Genomic DNA, 16,247 nt, shown 5'->3' with positions numbered 1-16,247 from the left:
TATATCCTATCACTCTACATTTGATAAAATACAAATGTGGCACAAATTCTTTGGGAACATGAGAAGCTGAGTGACTCTTAAGAGCAAGTCTTCTTTGATCTATTTCTTAGACAATGGCCATTTTCAGTTGTAGAAATATTTTTGAGCAATTACTGTGACCAGCTCTTAGTGCAAAGTACTAAGCTGCTATTACAGAAAGACCCAAAAAACAGTTACTTACATAAGACAGATGTATATTTCTCTCTCATACAACAACCTGGAAGACAAGTTTTCCAGCAAGGAAAATGGATATTGAGAGATGACAGAGTCCCTGCTGTACCAACCTTGTGGTGAGCCCAGAGGCAGATCCAGGTTTTATGGCTCCTGAAACATACAAATTTGGAGGCCTTCTTTATGTAAAATAATCTGGAATTATAGATACAAAATTAAGTACAGTGACCTGAGCTAGTGAAGGTCCCTAAAGTGGAGGTTTAATTAGCTTTTCAGTAAATCCAATTGTGTTAGCTCCTGCCCTTCCAGGCAAGATTTTCCCTTTAAGAAGATAGAGACCTATATATGCATTGATGTATTTTAGTATTGTCATTGACTAAGTGGTCTGAAATAGTTTCAGAATATTTTGCTATACTTAAGGGCTATGAAAATAATTAAGCACTGAGAAAACGGAGAGAAAAATGTTTGTCTGAGATACCCATAAAGGCTTCATAAAAGTGTAGCCAAGACCTCAAAGGATGCTTAGGACTTGGAAAGGCAGAATGAAGAGAAGAGGCTATTCCTGGTAAGGGATGCATGCACGTATGCGAAGTCCTGAAGGTAGAAATGAGCATAGCATTTGGGGAAAGGGGGACACTTGGACCGGAATTAGACTTAATGTTGAGGAACAAAAGAAGAATTAGGCAAAGGCAAATGATAACATGCCCTGCTGAGATGCCAGAGTGAGGCTTTAAGATTTGATCAGATAGACCAGAGGTTGGCAAACTGTAGTAAGCTGGCATGCCAAATATGGCCCGTCTTCTGGTTTTGTCAATAAAGTATTATTGGAACACAACTGTGCCCACTGCTTTTCATATTTCTGTGGCTGCTATCTGGCAAAGACAGGGTTGCCACAGAGATCCTATGGCCCACAAAGCCTTTACAGACAGTTTTCTGGTCCCTGAGATAGTAAAGACTTGATGAAAGTAGGATTTTAGAGAAAGGCTTTGATTCAGTCAGTTTAAGACCATAAGCTAAAAGCTGATCTAAGATTTTGCATATTTTCAGAAGCTTTCACAGCAAAATAATGAGATTCTTATGCCAAAGCATAGGGAAATATAAAATCCTCTAATAAGGACAAGAATTAAAGTTTTATCTAAGACCATTTAAAAAATATATGTTTACAGATTTTTAAATAAAGCTCCAAGGCAAGTTTAGAAAAAAACTTTAATTGAAATGTTTCTTAGTTTGCAGAGAGTGTGCCTTAAGGAATAATTTAGGTTGAAATAAATCTCATTGTCTTGCTTTAACAGTTCTTAAGCCATTATTTGTTTTCCCCATACCCCCTGGTGTTCTTTGGTTTGTGAATCTTTCACAAACCATTTGGGTCCTATTATCTGCCATGCAATTAAAATCAAGTAGTTTGTGCTTTTTAATGCAGCTGTTTCTCCTTAATCTTGGGCATTTTTTATGGCACTGTTTTCCCTTTTAACTAAAGCTCTCTCATTCTGTGATGGTGGTATCTGCAAATTAACATCCCCAGTGAACATTTTGTAGGGTTCAAACTTTTCTGAATAGTATCTTCTCTCCTGAATTGACAGCCTAGGAGCTCCCTCAGATTTAATAAAGTGTTATTTTTATATTCATTTTTTATTTCACTAATGAACATGCAGTAGAAGAAACAGGTAGAGTATAGTTAGGAAGTTGTACCTATGAAATAAAAATGTACCTATGAAATTTATGATGATGGCAAAATATTCCCCTAGAAAATTACTTTTACTTATTGACCCAAATTCCCACATTTTCACAATCAATTAACATTTATTGAAATCTTACAATGTGCATGGCAATGGAGACTCAGAGATATAAGACCTGCTTCCTGCCCTCTTTAAATTCTTAGACGTTTGGTGTCAGGACCTCTTTATACTCTGCAGAATTGGAGGATCCCAAAGAGCTTTTGTTCATGTGAGTTTTATTTATTAATATGTGCCATATTAGAAATTGAGAACGGGAAATTGTCTAAATATTTATTTATTTACTTACTTACCTATTTATTTAAAAATAACAATAATATGCCTAGGACATTGATATTATAGTTTTATAAAAACTATATTTTTGAAAACAGGAGGTTGTGAAAAATGGCCAAAATCCTTCAGGATGACATTTTTTCAGGTTTTTAAAACGTGTCTCACCCTGGCTGGTGTAGTTCAGTGGATTGAGCAATGGCCTATGAACTAAAAGGTTGCCAGTTTGATTCCCAGTCAGGGCACATGCCAGGGTTGTGGGCCAGGTCCCTAGTTAGGGGCATGTGAGAGGCAACTGATCAAAGTATCTCTCACACACTGATGTTTCTCTCCTTCTCTTTCTCCCTCCTTTCCCCTCTCTCTAAAAATAAATAAATAAAATCTTTAAAAAATAAAATAAATAAATAAAAATAAATAAATAAAATTCCTCCATCCATCTTGAGAAACTCTGCAGCAGAAAAATAAACTGTACCAGTTTATTATGGGATTCATTGACACCCAGCAAGGGCTATCAAGATGGTCTTAAGGAGGCATTTTCATAGCATATGTAAACAGAGAAATGTCAACGTGATGACTTTACATTTTGCACACTGTAGCTATCGTGCACAACTTGGAATATGAATTTTAGGATCAGTTTAGAAAGCAGAATTTGTAAGTATACTTAGTTTAATGACCTGAAGTTTTCTCTCCCAGTAAATAAGGGTCATACAGTTTTATTTAAAAAACCATAGAATGACTGACAGTGACCAGAGGGGAGTGGTGAGGGGGATAATGGTGGAAAGAAAAGGAAGAGACTAGTCAAAGAACATGTACGAATGACCTATGGACATGGACAACAGTGTGGGGGTTGACTGTGGGAGTGGGGGGGTGCTGGACAGAGGAGGGAAAAGGGGAAAAATTGGAACAACTGTAATAGAATAACAATAAAAAATCTTTAAAAATACAATAAAATAAAAATTTATAGACTATAGTTATTTCTGTCTTTAGAGAAAAAATTATACCTCTAGGTACTTATATTTAAAAAATAGATTTAAAATCAAATGATCTAAACTTCCACATTAAGAAGCTGGGTGAGGAGACAAATTAAACCTAGAGTAAGCACAAGAAAGCATTATAAATGTAAAATTGGAAATCAATGGAATAGAATATGAATCAAAATATGAGGACATTAGTGCAATAAAAAAATGGGTTCTTTGAAAGATTAACAAAATTGATAACCTCTAGCTACACAGCTTAAGAAAAGAAGAAAATACTCAAATTACTAATACCAGGAATGAAAGAAAGGATATCACTACAGACCCCATTGAAAAATATAATATCCAATATAAAATACTCATTGGTGGGCTCAAAAGTAGAATGAAGATAAATGGAGAGAGGGTTTGTGAGCTTGAATATAAATTATTCAATCTGAGCAACAAAGAAAAAAAGATTTTAAAAATAAGCAGAGCCTCAGGAGACAATATCAAAGGTCTAACATTTTTGTTACTGGAGTTCCAGAAGAAGAGGAGAAAGAGTGCAGTACAGAAAACGTGTTTGAAGAAATAATAGCTGAGAACTTACCAAGTTTGGTGAAAGACATTCATCTGCAAATTCAAGAAGCTCAGCAAACCTCAAACAGAATAAACTCAAAGAAATCCATTATATGTACTTCACAGTCAGACTGCTGAAAACTAAAGACAAAGAAAAAATACTGAAAGCGACAGAGTAAAATGACATAGTACTTCAAAGAATTATGGTTTGAATAACCATTGAATTCTCATCAAAACCTATGGAAGCCAAAAGGAAGTAAAACACTTTTAATGTGCTAAATGAGTGTCGATGCAGAATTCTATATTCAAAGAAAATATTCTTGAGGAATACAGGTAAAATAAAGATAATATCAAATGAAAGTCAAACCAACAAAATAGATTGCCAATAGACCTTCTCTAAAAGAATTACTAAAAGCCCTAGCTGATGTGGCTCACTGGACTGAGGGCTGGCCTGTGAACCAAAATGTCACTGGTTCGATTCCCAGTCAAGGCACATACATAGGTTGCAGGCTAGGTCCCCATTTGGGTGTGTGGGAGAGGCAACTGATCAATGTATCTCTTGCAACTTGATGTTTCTTTCCCTTGGTGAGGGAAAAGCAATAGAAATGGTATTATACATATCTGGGGTAAATATAGAAGACCATTGTTGTCCTCTGAGTTCTTTAAAATGTTTGATGCTTGAAAGCAAATTATCTGATAGGGTTTTCTGTGTATGTAAATGTATCCACATCAGAAAACAGGGTGGGGAGTAAAGGGAATAGTGGTGAGGTTTAGTAGTGAGGTTTCCCCAGTGAATCGGTAAAACTCCAACTATGAGTTGACTGTGAAAAGTTAAGAGCCCTGGCTGGTGTGGTTCAGTGAATTGAGTGGTGGCCTGCAAACCAAAGGGTCACTGGTTCGATTCCCAGTCAGGGCACATGCCTGGGTTGTGGGCCAGGTCCCCAGTATGGCGTGCATGAGAGGCAACCACACATTGCCTTTTCTCTCTCTTTCTTTCTCCTTCCCTTCCTTTCTTTCTCTAAAAAATAAATAAATAAATAAATAAATAAATAAATAAATAAGATCTTAAAAAAAAAAGTAAAGTATGTATATTGTAATCCCTATAGCAACCACACACCAAAAACCGCTCCCCCAAGAAAACTGTACAGTGCAGTGAAAAAATTTAAAAACTCTTAAGTAGATAAAAAGGGATACTATAAAATGGTAGACTTAATCCAAACATATTATTACATTAAATGTAGAAGGTCTTAAATGTACCATTAAAACACAGAGATTGTCAGAATTTATTTTTTGTAAATGGCACAACTATATGCTGTCTACAAAAAAAAATTCTGATATAATGATAGCTAGGTTAAACTAAAAGGATAGAAAAAAGATATGAATGTACAAATCAAAAGAAACCTGAGTGGCTATATTAATATTAAACAAAGTTTTATTTGAAGAAGTAATAGCTAAGAATTATGAAGTCTCAAAACAAAGAAAATTACCAGGGATAAAGAGGGGTATTACATAATGATAAAAGGGTCAATTTACCAAGAATATATGATAATCCTAAATGTGTATGCCCCAAATAGAAGAATATCAAAATACATGAAGAAAAACTGATAGAATTGAAAGGAAAAATAGATAAATCCATAATTATAGTTAGAGTGTCAACACTCCTCTTATAATTGATAGAACTACTAGTCAAAAAACTAGCGAGCATATAGAAGAACTCAACCAAATATATGTAATTGATATTTATGGAACACTCCATCCAATAATAGCAAAATGCACATCTTTTCAAGTGTGTATGGAAAAAATAGGTGTACGTGGACATTGTAATCAATATAGATCATATACTGGGTCATAAAATTAACATTAAGTCATGCAAAACATGATTATTGACCTTATGGAAATAGACTAGAAATCAAAACCAAAAAGATAACAGGAAAATCTCCAAAAATATGGATATTAAACAACCATGCTTCTAAATAATCAAAAGCTTAAAAAGTAAGTCTCAAGTGGTGTATGTATACATACATGATGCATGTATCTATAGAGAGAGACAGGCCATGAAAATGATAAAATCAATAGGTAAAAATTTTAACAGGTAAACATGGATAAAGGGAATACAGGTAAGGTTTGTACTATATGTATTTTCTCAATTTTTCCATAAATTTGAAATTGTTCCTTTCCCCCACATTTTTAAATTCTCTCCAAAAGACACTGATAAAAAAATGAATAGGCAAATCTTAGCCTAGAAAATATTCATGATACACATATAGGACGAAGGACTTGTATACAGATAACTCCTACTCAGTAATCAAAAAACAAACAAGCCCACTTTAAAAAGGGACAAAAACTTGAATAGGTACTTCATAAAGGAAGATGCACAGGTAGACAATAAACTTATTAAAAAATCTTAACCTCATTTTGGAAATACAAATTAAACCAGAATGAGATACCATTTCACACTCACTAGAAAAACAAGAAGGAAGGAAGGAAAAGAAAGAAAAAGGAAAGAAAGAGGGAGGGAGGGAGGGATTGCTAAATGTTGACGAGGATGTGGAGCAAGCAGAACTCTCATATATTTCTGATGGGAGTGTAAAATGGTTTGACCACTTTGGCAATGAGTCTGGCAGTTTCTCATTAAATTAAACACACACCTACCCAATGCCCCAGCAATTTTACTTCTAGGTATTCACCCAAGAGAAATGAAGATATATGTACACAGAAAGACTTGTATAAGAACACTCATAGCAGCCTTATTCATAATGAATGACTCATGTTTATCAATACATGACCAGAGAAATGAATTGTGGTATACCCATTAAATGGAATACTACTCAGAAATTTTTTTAAAGGTACCCAAAATACACTATAAATGAACCTCAGAAACATTATGCTGAGTGAAAGGAGCCAGACACAAAAGAGTACATAAAATTGATTCCAATTTTATAAAGTTTTAGAATAGGCAAAACTAATCTGTGATGAAAGAAATCTGACAGTTGTTAGGAGTGATGGTGAGGAATGATTGGGAAGGGGCTTGAGGAATCATTCTAGGTTGATAGAAATGTTCTCTATTTAATAAGATATGAGTTATACTAGCCTATTCCATTTTCAAAACTCATCTCATTATACACATGCAATCTGTAATTTCATTGTATGTAAATACCTCCTTTTTTTTTAAAAAAAAGGAAAAAAGATTATGTTACTATCCTATTTAAAACTCTTTGCTTTCACTTGCTAAGATTTAAACTCTTTACCATGGCTTACTATGCCTTGCATCATCTGGTCTCATCTCACATTCTCTTCCCCTTATTCACTATGTTATAACTAGGCTGATCTTGTTTTCTTCAAACATGTTGACTCCTTTTCTGCCTCAAGATCTTGGTATTTACCACCTCCTCCGCTTAGAGCTCTCATTTTCCAGTTCTTTGCATAATTGGCACAGACTCATTCTTCAAGTATTAGCCGTAACATTGCGTCCTCAGAGAACCCTTTCCTGACCACCCTGTATAAAGTAAGCTCCTTCTATTTACTCTTTGGCAACCCTAGTTATTTTCTTTTTAGCACTCTCATTATTTGCTGATTTTATTTTTTATTTTGTTGTTCACTCTTTTATTTTTCATCTACCTCCATTTTTTTTATTGTTTTCATTGTTTAATACCGTATTCCCATTGCCTAGCACAGAGTCTATCATATAGCACATACTTAATAAATATTTGTTGAATGAATAACAAATTGTCCTCTGAGGGTAGAAGGGAAAAGATAATTCTTTAGTAAATGCAGAGAACATAATTGAGTAACATGTCTTCTATCCAGTTTACCTAAAGAAGTATTCCAGAATTTCTTGGAATAATCTGATATATACACTGGGAAAAATTATTAAGGAAAAAAATGCTTTTAAATTGTTAATGTTTAATTCATTTTATAATAGAAATTAAATTCAGAAAAAAATTAATAGGAATTTGGAATGTAAAATTATAATAGACTTCTCCCCAGACTCCTTGGTAGTCTGTCAGTGAGAGGTCCTTTTCTCTGTCCCCTTGCTTCCTCCAGCCCCTGGAGCCCTACAAGTCTCAGTTACCTGTGAGTGCAACCCCATTCACATTGGCCAGGCTGATGTCCAGACCTGCAATGCCTGTTGGGAGTTCTACTTCCTGGAATATGGCATCCAGCCCGATAGCCAGATGCCAAGTGACAAAACCTTTGGAGTCAGGGAGATAACCTTCAGTACCTTCTTCAGTGAGACAGGCACTGACAAGCATGTGCCTAGGGCAGTGTTTGTCACCATCATTGATGAAGTTCACACTGTTATCTACTGCCAGCCCTTCTACCCTGGGCAGCTCATCACAGGCAATGAAGATGCCGCCAATAACTATGCCCACAGGCAAGGAGATCATTGACCTCGTCTTAGACTGAATTCAGAAAGTGGCCGACCAGTGCATAGAGCTTCAGGGCTTCTTGGTTTTCCACAGCTCTGGTAGGGGAACTGGTTCTGGGTTGACCTCCCTGCTGATGGAATGTCTGTTGATTATGGCAAGAAGTCCAAGCTGGAGTTCTCCATTTACCCAGCCCCCCTAGGTTTCCACAGCTGCAGTTGAACCCCACCACTCCATCCCCACCACCCACACCACCCTGGAGCACCCTGACTGTGCATTCATGTTTGAAAATGAGGCTATCTATGACATCTGTCATAGAAACCTTGATGTTGAGTCCCCAACCTACGCTAAGTTTCACGGCCTTATTGGCCAGGTTGTGTCCTCCATCACTGCTTCCCTCAGGTTTGATGGAACCTGAATATTGATCTGACCGAATTTCAAACCAGTGTGGTGCCCTAGCCCTGGATTTACTTCCCTCTGGCCACATATGTCCCTGTCACCTCTTCTGAGAAAGCCTACCATGAACAGCTTAATGTAGCAGAGATCACCAATGTGTGCTTTGAGCCAGCCAACCAGATGGTGACATGTGACCCTTGCCACAGTAAATACATGGCTTGCTGCCTATTGTATCATGGTGACACGGTTCCCAAAGACGTAAGTGCCACCATTGCCACCATCAAGACCAAATATATCATCCAGTTTGTGGACTGATGTCCCACTGGCTTCAAAGTTGGCATTAATTACCAACTTTTCACTATGGTACCTCATGGAAGCCTGGCCAAAGTGCAGTGAGCTGTGTGTATGCCGAACGACACGACAGATGTTGCTGAGGCCTGGGCTCCCCACAGGTTCGACCTGATATATGCCAAGTGGGCCTTTGTCCACTGGTACATATGAATGAGGGATGGAGGAAGGGGAGTTTTCTGAGGCCCATGAGGACACAGCTTCCCTTAACAAGGATTATGAGGAAGATGGAGCAGATAATGCTGAAGGAGAGGATGAGGGTGAAGAGTATTAACTTGTCTGCTGCAGTGTTACACTCCGGTGTCTTGGGACTGTCTTATTTCCATTATTCTGTGGAGTCCATTGTGTCCCAAACTTGTTAATAAAAGTGACTTTTTACTTAAAAATAAATTAATAAATAAATAAATTTATAATAAATTAGAGGCTGTTAACAATGTGTTCAAACTTGAAAAGTGAATATCTTGAGAAATAACAAAATGTCACCTTGCTCCAGATATAATCATTTCAGGACCAAGAAGTTACCTAGAATAACCAATATTTTAGAAGTCAGGAATCATGAATTAATTAGCAGGAATATCTTATATTTATATCAATCACTTGATCCTCCTAGTCATTTGATAAATAAACCAGATGTTACATCTCGGATATCTCTGAATCCCCCCCAAAACAAACAAACAAACAAACAAATAAAAACTGGTTGACAATTGTGATGGAAATGAGAAATAGCCTGATACGTGGGAAAGAGCACTGGAGAAGAAATCAAAAGAGCCCAAGTAAAGTTCACAATTCTGCCACTAACCAGCTGAGTAAATCACTTAATTGCTCTGGGCTAATTTTTTTTAATATATAAAATCAAAATTATTATTAAATTACTTTCAAGAGCTCTTCCAATAAAGTTTTTTAAGATGGAAAGGTAAAATTGGAGAAGTATTGCTTAGTAAAGGCCTCCCATGCCCTACATGGTCATATGTGCTCAAGGATAGAAGATAGAAAGTACTTGCCATGCTTATTTTATTTCATTTGTCTTTAGGGAGGGATCAAAGCTCCCCTAGAATACCTTTCACCAGAGGAATACCTGTGGTGTCTAGAAAGCATTTTAGTTCGTGTAGGAAATGGCATCATGAACTCCAGAATACTGTCAGGACAGCTTTCAAATCCAATAAGATAACTATACATATCAGTAAAAGAAAGATAACTTACAGAGGAAAGAAAATTCTTTTGTGTGCATCACACTCTGTGCTAATTACTTTATATAGCTATCTCATTTACTCTTTTCATGTGTTGTAGATTCACTGTCCCCATTTTTTTAATTTAAATTTTTGGATAGAGGAGAAATTGAGGTTCACAGAGTTTAAGTGACTGGAAGCCCATATTCTTTCCATATTCCACCCCATCTCTGTCTAGTCAAATTCTTCCATGGAACCATCCTACTCCTTGCATAGAACCTTCCTTGGCCATCCTGGCCTACAATGATTTCTTCTTCTGAGCTTCTCTACTGTGTATTATCTATACTACCAATTTCACATCTATAACTTTTTGCAATGTTGGTTATATTTGACTCGTTTGGTTTTTTGGTAAAGATTTTATTTAATCACTTGTTTGTTTATTTTTAGAGAAAGGAAGAAAGGGAGAAAAAGAGGGAGAGAAACATCAGTGTGTGGTTGCACCGTGCACATCCCCTTACTAGGGACCCGGCCTGCAACCTAGGCCTGTGCCCTACACTGGGAATCAAATCAGCGACCCTTTGGTTTGCAGGCTGGTGCTCAGTCCACTGAGCCATACCAGCTAGGGCGATTTGTGTTAATCACGAAGCAATTATTGAACAGCCACCATGGAACCCCATTAGGCAGTAGCGATACACAGATGAATAAAACACAGTCCCTGCCTTTAGGAATTAAAATGTAGTGGAGGACACAACCCCATTAGCAATTTATTAACATTCCAATCCATTCTAAGATTAAATAGCTCTCTCTCCTCTAGTTTGGCACTTTCCCATTTCAGCTCTTAGGCTGGAAAAAAAAAGTCAAACCAATGAGCCTGAAAGTAGCAAAACTAAGCCTTAAGGGAAAGGAGAATTTTAATTAATGAATTATAGTAGCAAATAATCTATAAGCATCAAGGATAAAATACAGAGGAGTTAACAATTGATAGAGAAAATTAAATTCTCCTAAGCAATAGCACTCTTCCCAGGCAGAGGGAATTTGAACCAAGCTCCCAGCCCTGTGGCATTACAGAATGGCTGGTGGCACACTGCTGTCTTACCCCATCCCACAGGGGGAAGAAAATTCTTATTACTAAGCTGGTGACTATACATGGCTATAGAAACAAGACGGTCTGTTCCACCCACTGTTCTAGACAGTTGAGCTACTAATAACATATTCCTAAGACAGTCTTATTTACTGCAATGATAACTTTCTAGCAGATGATGAAAGTCCGTAGATAAAAGTTATATGAGCAAAGGTTGGTTCGTAGAAAAGATTCTGCCCCGCTTTGGTTTCTTCCTCGTTCTTATTTATTTATTTATTTATTGAGAGAGAGAGAGAAAGGGAAAAAGAGAGGGAGAGAAACATCAATGTGTGGTTGCCTCTCACATGCTCTCTACTGGGGACATAGCCAACAACCCAGGCATGTGCCCTGACTGGGAATCAAACCAGCGACCCTTTGGTTCACAGGCTGGCACTTAATCCACTGAGCCACACCAGCCAGGGCTCTTCTTGGTTCTTTTAGTCAGTTTGGATGTTGCCCTCTAACAATATTAAGTTCCATTTTTTTCCTTCAGTTTCAGGTTCTGGGATACTGAGTCAATTCAATCCAATTTAATGAGCATCTTCAATGTACAAACCACTATAGTAACTATTTAAGGAAAATATACTCGACTAAGAGAGGAGTCCTCTTTTAAAGGGTTGAGAGTCATATAAGTAATTATCTAGTATATTAGCCTGATAATGTCATGCTATTGTGACAATACTGCTCTTAAGAGCCATCTGTAAAAGCCAGATATATGGCCTGGTACATTCCACCTTATACTGTAAGATTAAAATTACTACCATCTCCAAGGTTCTGAGCTGGGCTATATTAATGAGGAGTTCTCTCATTCTTACTAATAGGCTTGTCCCAGAAATGAACATTGTAAGCATTCTCTGAAGTGGAGCTAAATTCAGAGGATTTCTTGGTTTTACCATTATAACTTAGGATCTGAGAAAGACAGAGACCAATCCTTGTGACTTCCTAGAGTATTTACCCCACATGCTTCTTAGAGGTGCCCCTGAGAAATACTCCTACCCAAGCCCCATCCTGCCTACTAAGCAAGAGGTGAAGCAGATGAAAAGATTGCCTCTAAAATGTAGAGAGTAGGGTTAGGAAACTGAAATTCATTGAGCATCTACCATATATTACACATGACATATCTCATCTATGTGAAATATCATTGCCCCCATTTTATATCTGAGGAAACTAAGGCCCAAAGAGGTTAAATAACTTGTCCAGTGTCACATAGCTAGTAAGTGGTATTGATTCAGCTTGGAGAATGGCATTGGCTGGAGTCCTAGTTTAGAAATCTGTTAGCTTCTGACTCCACCAGGGATCTGTCATGGTTAAGTGATGCTAATTGTCAAACTGCTCCAAAGCCATGGGCAGGAGGCCCCCACACAGCAAGCTCAATCCCAGGGAGCCCCAGACAGCACCAGAAATTTAATTGCACCAAATTTCTTTGGTTTCCAAAATTAAGGGTTTTTGCACCTTAATTTCAGCCTGCTCTCAGATTAGAAATGTGATAGCTCAACTGATGTAAAGTGAAAGAACTCACACCAGGGAATGTCTTGCTGAGTTGGCAACACCCTGGGAGGTGGAGGTCTATGAGGCAGAGGAAGACAGGGAGCAGGATTGTATAGAAGCCCCTTAGCCCTGAAAGCACAGACGATCTGCGGGGACAGGCAGTACCTTTCAGGAAAGCTGTTTTCCTCTTGGGCTCCCAGAGTCCAGCCTGGATGAATTGTTCTAATAATACCTTTTTATTCAGGTACGTATTGAACATCTATTATGTATGTCACCCTATCTAGGTATTAGAGGGTATGCAAAAAGAGAAATCTTACACAAGGTTGTAAAAGCATTTACACAGGCGTGTAAAGAAAGTAAAGTGGGCCTTTGAAGATTCTCCAATTTTTTTGATTTACTTGTAGTACTCAATAGCCCTAGTTTTATCCCCCATGTTCCAGGCCTGATTTACCCTCACGCACCAGACCTTCTGTTTCAAAACATTTAGGACATGTACCAGTGATTGAACATGAGATGACTTTAAGTTATACAGTACATGATTTTAGGTGGTAAGTGGGCAAACATAAAATAACAGTTATATCATGAAAAAGTAATTCCTTTTGCAGTTCTCTTTCAAGCATGATTACATATAGAAGAAAGACTCATTGGGCCTAATATGTCATTAACATAGTCTTAATCTCCTCTTTAACCAAGAAATTAGGTAGAATTTAATGCTACCACTGTTTTATTCATTTTCTTTTCTAGTGTTATAGTATGTTGATGAGCAATGACACTGATATAAATTTTCCTTTTTACATGAATGTATTTACATTTTTGGAAAAGTTAGTTGATTTAAAGAAAAATATTAAGTAAATAATAATTTAGGCAGTATGGGGATATGGTTGAGATCCTGATGCTGCTATCCAAATGACTGAAGTTTGGGAAACACATTTTTTCCTCACCTCCAGTCCAACCAAGGTTACTCTTTATGATCCATTCCTGCCCTTTGTTTGATCTAAACAAAATCAAGATTGTGATAATGACTGACAGTGGGTTAGACTCATATGTCTCTCCTATAAATATTGTAACAGGGCTTTCAGGTCTTGGGCCTAAAGAAATCACTTTCATGGTAGAAATTTTTCATAAAAAAATATTTATAGTAAATGAAACTTTCACAATGATAATATTGGGTGCTGCCATTTATTTGGGCTTTTTGAGCATTCTCGAATCCTCACAATCCCATGAAGCATTTATCAGATGAAGAAACCGAGGCACAGGGAGGTTAAACAAAACTTTTTATTGGTCACTCAACCAAAAAGGATCAGAGCCAAAATTCAGGCCAAAGTTTTTCCACTACGCCTTCTGCTTTGGTGCCTGGAATCCTTGGCCACGTGGGTACCTATATGTTCCCCCTTAAGCATAAGGCAAACCCTAGAAAATCTACTTAGATGAAAAGTCTGAGGAATTCAAGGGAGCATGTAAACAGTGTGCAATAATGTAACAGTGAAATTGAGGTACCGTGGAAATATGTTCAGAGTGGGTGAGACTACTTGGATGAAGTGAGGGCTCTATCAGAGGAATAATGAGTCACCTCATTGCTTTCATCTCTGCCCTGCCTTCTGCCACATGGCTCACACACCTCCTTGTAAGGCCAGGCCAACTTTTCTGCCTCCTGCTGACTTCAGGCACACAGGAAGGAGCAAGTGCTCTTGCTGCCTTATTTATGTCTCTGGAAAGGATACCTTTCCTCCCAGACTGCAGCCCTTCCTCAGCTGGGGCTGGTAGACTGCTGCTTTCAGGACAATGCAGAGGCAGGCAGATGAGCCCCTTGCAGAGCTCTTGTCAGCTCTGCTACTGTCCCTTCTAACCTGGGATCACAAGCCGGCTGTGTTCTTAACCAGGAGTCCAGGCAAGAGTGTCAAGTCCTTATAGGAAATCTTATGTCATGTTAACCTAGGGCTTCAAGTCAACAACTGGAATGTCCTCTGTGGCATTATGTAAGGAGGGAATGCTGAATCCCACCTCCTGCCCATCCAATGTATCAAAGTTAGCCTTGGCATCATCACAGGCCCACCTGACTTTAGCAATTAGTTTACAGAACCCCTGAGATGAGAATTGAGTAAGATAATAGGTATGAAAGTGGTTCATAAACTCCAAAGCCCAGAAAAATGTGCAAGATGATACTACCAGAGCTTTCCTAGCCTATTCCAGAGTTTAGTCCTTGGATCTCTGTCCTTTTCTCTATCCTTATTCTCCCTGGGTGATCTGTTCTGTTCCCCAGGTTTTAATTATGATCTATATGCCAATAACACCCAAATTGGCATGTCTAGCGTAGATCTCTCCACAGAACTTTAGTTTTTATTTCTAACAGATTCTTACATATATCTATTTCAGTGTATCCCACATTGGAGTAAACAAAATTTACCCCCTCACTCACTAAGCCCCGGTCTTCCTTCTGAAGTCAGCATCTAACTGGTGAAACAATCAGCCACAAAGTCAGTCACCTGAGCTAGACACTGAGCGCCTGCCTCAATGTTCCCTTTGCCCTCATCCCCTTGCATCCAAGGCCCTTAGATCTGTTGCTTCTTCCCCAAACTGACTAACTCAGGTGCTCCTTTGTCTTTTTCCTGTATTATTCTGCTTTAACCTAGATTATTTCCTTTGGGATCTGTGTCTTCAGATGGGTCACATCAATATATCCTCACACCTCTGCTAGCATAGTACTTGTAAAATTAAATCTGACCATATGTCTCCCTTGCTAAAAAAAACACTTCAGTGACACCAAGGATATCATCCAGGCTCCTTAATCTGATATATGTAAGGCCCCTCCTGTCTGCTTCTTCTGACCCTTGGGTCCCTCCCACCCCTATCCTTGTTTCTCGCCATGTCTTTGCTGGCTTTTCTATCCGAAATGTGGTCTCCTTCTTTTGTCAACTCCCTATTCCCACAAAGATAATCCTATTTTCATGTAAGATTCAACTCAGATATCACTTCTTCAGGAAGCCTTCACTCAGTAGCCCCATCCCCCAGTTCATTAGGTGCTTACATATCTTATGGATACCTCTATCAGTGCACAGACCTCATTTATTATTATTTAGTATAATTATATTATGCTTACGCATCTCTTCTCCTGGACTATTAAGTCTTTGTAGGCAAAGACAATGCCTTTATATCTTCCATTTCTAGTATAGTGCATGGCATAAACTAAGCCCCTAATCACTGTTTGAATGATTGACTGTCCAAAAAGTAAACAGCTTTTAAAATAGGTCTTCAGTGGTAAAAACTGAAAAATTATTTTAGTTAAACCTCAGTTACTTAGCATTCTCTTGCCCCAAATTCCCGAACATTTTAGCTAGTGAACTGAATAGATTTTTCTGAATATATTTTAAGTTTATGCCAAAATTACAAAGTGGCACTGGAGAAAGACATTTCTTAAACATTCCAGTGCCCAATTTGGTTATTGTGGGTCTTAGCTTCTCTCCTTGTTTCCTGTTACTGGGTCTTCTCAAGAGAGTTCCAGCTAGAAGAGACACACACAGCTCAGATAGTTTTCTCCCCAAAGTGTGGGGCAGAGCTCTGGTGTGACAACCTAGGGGCAGTGCAGAGTTGCAGATGGGTTTCACAGCAAGTTTGGGGGAGCC

The 16,247-nt window shown here is 38.0% G+C and overlaps 1 pseudogene; it reads left to right on the top strand.

Moving 5' to 3' along the window:
• Positions 1-7,836: 7,836 nt before the first annotated feature.
• LOC129070473 (tubulin alpha-1C chain-like) lies at positions 7,837-9,127 on the top strand (annotated as a pseudogene).
• The last annotated feature ends 7,120 nt before the right edge of the window (positions 9,128-16,247 follow it).

Source organism: Pteronotus mesoamericanus, unplaced genomic scaffold (genome assembly GCF_021234165.1).
Source record: "Pteronotus mesoamericanus isolate MK-2021 breed Mesoamerican mustached bat unplaced genomic scaffold, CSHL_Meso_final contig_25, whole genome shotgun sequence".
Classification (NCBI taxonomy): Eukaryota; Metazoa; Chordata; class Mammalia; order Chiroptera; family Mormoopidae; genus Pteronotus; species Pteronotus mesoamericanus.
This window is presented reverse-complemented; position numbering and strand designations above follow the sequence as displayed.